Raw genomic sequence first — 5,066 nt, 5'->3', positions numbered from 1 at the left:
GGAGGAAGGAGAACCCTGAACAATGGTGTTCAAGCCCTTATATAGACTTTTGAAATTGCCCAAGACCACCCCCCAAAACATTATACATGAATCACAGAATGAGGTGGTCTTATCTGCCAGGATACCTCATAATGGTCACTGATTGCATTAACTGGGCAGTCTGGCCATTCTTTTGGGGTGGTTAATACTTTAGTTCCTGAGTCCAGGTCACAGGCTCACCCAATTCATACACAAATACGCCTTTAAGACATGATTTGCAAGCAAAAAGACTATGGGAAGGCTTTCCCCATTTGCCTCCCATTCTGCAGAGGAATATTTGAGGCCATTGGGTGAGTCAAAATGGCTTCAGGATTGCTCTCCCATACTATTTTGGGCACATGGTTCATATACCGTATTTTTCGCACCATAGGACGCACCGGCCCATAGGACACACCTAGTTTTGGGGGGGGGGAAATAAAGGGGGGAAAAATTATTTCCCCCCCAGGTGCGCTGTGCTAAGCCCGAAGCTTGGGGCGTGCGGAGCTCAGTGCGCCTCAAGCTTCTGGGTGCTGGCAAGGTCTCAACTAGCCGTGGGAGAGCCGCGCGGCTCTCCCAGGGCTAGCGGAGCGCTGCGCTAATCCCGAAGCTTGGGGCGTGCAGAGCTCAGCGCGCCCCAAGCTTCTGGGTGCCAGAAAGGTCTCCGCTAGCTGTGGGAGAGCCGCGCGACTTCACGCGGCTCTCCCATGGCTAGCGGAGCACTGCGCTAATCCCGAAGCTTGGGGCGTGCGGAGCTCAGCGCGCCCCAAGCTTCTGGGTGCTGGCAAGGTCTCCGCTAGTCGTGGGAGAGCTGGGTCTCCCATGGCTAGCGGATAGCTTCCTGAAGCCTGGAGAGCGAGAGGGGTCGGTGCGCACCGACCCCCCTCGCTCTCCAGGCTTCAGCGAAAGCCTGCATTCGCTCCATAGGACGCACACACATTTCCCCTTCATTTTTGGAGGGGGAAAAGTGCGTCTTATAGAGCGAAAAATACGGTATTTAGATATGTGTGCATTTATGAATATTTATTCTATATTTGAGACCTTAAAATTATTATAATAACAAAACAGCGGACGCTCGGATTGCGAACGTGATACGTGCAGGATGCGAGTTTAGAACCCCCAGCATTCACAACCTGCAGCGGCACATCTGTGCACATGCGGGTTGCGATTCGGCACTTCTGCGCATGCACGACCGCCGAAACCCAGAAGTAACCCGTTCCGGTACTTCCAGGTTTTGGCGGGTGCGTAACCCAAAAAAACGCAACCTGAAGCGGCTGTAACCCGAGGTATGACTGTAATAATAATAATAATAATAATAATAATAATAATAATAATAAATTTTATTTATATCCCACCCTCCCCAGCCAAAGCCAAGCTCAGGGCGGCTAACAACAATAAAATAATACAACATTCTAAAATCATTTCATTATAAAATTAATTCAAATCAAATTGATGGCAACCATTGGGCTAGAGTTCTGTGAAGATTGCCAAAGGAGGGAGTCAGGCTGTGCCCTGGCCAAAGGCCTGGTGGAACAGCTCTGTCTTGCAGGCCCTGTGGAAAGATGTCAAGTCCCGCAGGGCCCTGGTCTCTTGCGACAGAGTGTTCCACCAGATTGGAGCCACAATAATAACTTGCATTGGTGTTTTCCATTTATAAGGCGATTTAAGGAATTTGGGGCTAGTAGATTTGTGAAGCAAAGACAGGGATAAAAGGCATTTCCTTCACAAACTTAATAAGAGTCTGCCGTCTCAGGCCAATAGCCCATCTAGTCTAGCATACTGTTACCACAGTGGGCAGCCTCATGCCTATGAGAAACTCGCAAGCACCACTTGGGCGCAACAGCACCTCTCTCCTCTTGTGATCCCCAACAACTTACATTGAGGGCCTTGCTATCTCTAGCAGTGGAGATGGAATATAGTCCTTGTGGCTGGTAGCCTTAGATGGTCTTACTCTCCATGAATTTGCCTGATCCTCTTTTACTGCCGTCTACGTTGTTGGACATCACTTCTTCTCATGGAAGCAAGTGCCACCATTTAAATATGTGCTGTGTCAATAACTCCCTTCTTTTCTCTGTCCTGAATTTTCCAACATTCAGGATGTCCCTGAGTTCTAGTGTCATTGGGGCAGAGGGGGACGGGACTTATCTCTACTGACTTTCTCAGAAGTCCAAAAATGCAGGTGTCTGTGTCAACCCAAAAACACACCTGGTGCTATCGCATTCACCTTTCAGTTGTTCGACTAAGACATTCCTGTTCACTCATGTCTGTTGGTCAGTTTGACTCATTCTTGTCATAGCACTCTCTCACTTTAAAAAAATTAATTAAATTATTTATTTGGTTTTTCAAATTAAAATTTTAAAGAGATATCTCAAACATAAATAATAAAAACAAGATTCCAAGGAATCTCCTGGACTTTATTATTATTATTATTGCTCATCTTTCACTGACGTGGGAAGAATTTCTCCTTTTTATAGTATGTTATAGTATTACTTGGTGCTGGAGGAGACTCTTGAGAGTTCCATGGACTGCAAGAAGATCAAACCTCTCCATTCTGAAGGAAATCAGCCCTGAGTGCTCATTGGAAGGACAGAGCCTGAAGCTGAGGCTCCAATACTTTGGCCACCTCATGAGAAGAGAAGACTCCCTGGAAAAGACCCTGATGTTGGGAAAGATGGAGGGCACAAGGAGAAGGGGATGACAGAGGACGAGATGGTTGGACAGTGTTCTCGAAGCTACCAGCATGAGTTTGACCAAACTGCGGGAGGCAGTGGAAGACAGGAGTGCCTGGCGTGCTCTGGTCCATGGGGTCACGAAGAGTCGGACACGACTAAATGACTAAACAACATAGTATTACTGGATGAGCACTTTAAGAATTTGCTTAATTGGGTCTTTTTTTCTTTTCGTATCTGGTTTTGAACTCATTTTTATGCTGTTGGTATTTTACGGGTCTTAAGTCACCTGGAGACAGCAACTATTTTCATTTATTTTTATTTAATATTACATTTATATTCCACCTTTTCTCCAAAGAGCTCGAGGTGGTGTATACTCTTCTCCCGCTCTCATTTCAGCCTCACAACAGCCCTGCAAATTAGGATAGGCTGAGAGATAGTAGCTGGACCAAAAGTCACCCAGTGGGTTTCATATGGGTCCTAGCCCACCACTCTAACCAACATCCCACCCTGAGTCTAATGACTATAATGAATTAACTAATAAATGCCATCAGAATATAACACACAGAGTGGCTGATTATAGTATGATTTGCAATTTATTCAGCCCAGCGGAGTGTGATTGAATAGAGAGCTGACAAAGGGTGGCATAATGATGGCGGCGGCGGCGGCGCTGACTCAGGGGCTGGAGCAGGTCCCCGACCAGACCGGCTACCTGGTCATCTGCGACGGGGCGGTGCTGGCGTCTTTGGGTGACCTGGAGAACGACGAGCGGCCGGCCGGGGTGATCTTGGAGCTGGTGAACACGGCCTGCGCTTTCCGCCTGCCCCGCTGCCCCGAGGTGCCCTTCAAGCGTATCTCTGTGGTGTTTGGGGAGCACTCCTTCCTTGTGACCATATCTGGTCAGAAGCTGTTTGTGGTGAAGAGGCAGAACAGCGTCCGGGAGCCTGTGATCGTCTGAACTTGACCTGCCCGCTTCTGCTGTAACTGTGACTTTGGGAGTGGGGGACTCAAGGAGAGTTGGAGTGCAGGAAGAAAGCACCTTCTTTTTGGTATGTGTGTGGGGCTCATCCCTGTGTTGATACTGGGTCACAAGAGGGCTGGTGGCTCCTTGGATGCGTTGTACATTCTGCTTTAAGGCTTCGTGCCGCTGGGGGTTTGCTCCATATAGCTGTGGGTGTGATGGCGGTATGTGAAATAAAGTTCTTTGAAAAGAGAGAAGAAGAAAAAAGAAAGTTGGGTTTTGAGTTTGGGGTGAGATGTATGTGCTAGGTTCACATCCCTGATCAACTATGAAGGCTCAAGTTGCAGAACACATTGTGCTGTAAAAAGAGATCTGCAGCCAGCTGAAACGAAACATTTCACTCTTGATCCGAATTGCAGGTCCTCTTGCAAAGGAGTGCCGCCATTTAAACTGCCAGCCTGAAGCTGGAACCCCAGCAAAGAAAAGGGATGACGTACCCAGCCTTGGCTTGATTCTTTCTGCGGCCTCCAACTTCCCGTGACCTAAGCAAACTTAAAAGCCTTGTTATCGCCTCATTTGGCTGACAGAGCTTGGAGGGCTAGTCCATTGTGCTGGCACTCTGACAGATGACGCCTTCGTCAGAGCTGCACCCTCCTATGCCCACAGCTGCATTAACCACGGCGCAACTCCTCTCAGATGGGAAGGGGCGCGTGAAGGAAGTCCTTCAATGATGATGCTCATGTTCAGGTTAGTACCACTGGAGACAGGCAGTCTGTCCATCACCAGTACATCCTGAAATGTTGACCATAAACAGATCTCCAAACCATGCACATAAGAGGAAGAACATGGATTCACGTCCCGTCCGTATCTGTGTTGGGAGCGACTGTGCACATGAGTGAAAGAAGCATTTCCATCCACACTCCCTCCTTTTTTGCCTGCAAAGCAGAAGCCGGAAGGAGATGACTATTTGGGTCTTAATGAACCAAAATGGACTCTCATCTGTAAGAAGGCTGGGCAAGCACCGCGTCTTAGAGAGTCTAATTGCATGATTGGGGTCACTGGCCCGAGACAAAGTTCTGCCATCCCTGATCGTTACCAGCTAATTAAAACTCCAGAGCTTAGTGATCCATCACAGACCAAAGAGAACAGAACAGCCTGGGGTTCTAATTTAATCATATGTGGGGAAAGTTTTGTGCATATTTTTTTTTTTTTTGCCAGCTCCCGCTTTGGGGAAGCAGGGCATGGAGAGAGCTTACTATTATGTCCGTTCAAATATTGATCTAGGTTGAACAGCTGTCAGCTCCTGGAGCTGGAATCTACAAATTCTTACCTCTTTCGCTCTGCTAATGATTTTTAAAAAGCCTCAAGCCTGCAATGCAAGGCTGTAAGGAGCATCACGTCACATCAGATCAAAGGTCCTG

The 5,066-nt window shown here is 47.9% G+C and overlaps 1 pseudogene across 1 annotated transcript; it reads left to right on the top strand.

Moving 5' to 3' along the window:
• Nucleotides 1-3,336: 3,336 nt before the first annotated feature.
• On the top strand, nt 3,337-3,916 carry LOC308481154 (ragulator complex protein LAMTOR4 pseudogene; annotated as a pseudogene). Its single transcript has one exon. The product of its transcript is annotated as a ragulator complex protein LAMTOR4 pseudogene (transcript).
• Nucleotides 3,917-5,066: the final 1,150 nt, after the last annotated feature.

The sequence above is a fragment of the Podarcis pityusensis genome (genome assembly GCF_964106645.2).
Source record: "Podarcis pityusensis genome assembly, chromosome: 7".
Lineage (NCBI taxonomy): Eukaryota > Metazoa > Chordata > Lepidosauria > Squamata > Lacertidae > Podarcis > Podarcis pityusensis.
This window is presented reverse-complemented; position numbering and strand designations above follow the sequence as displayed.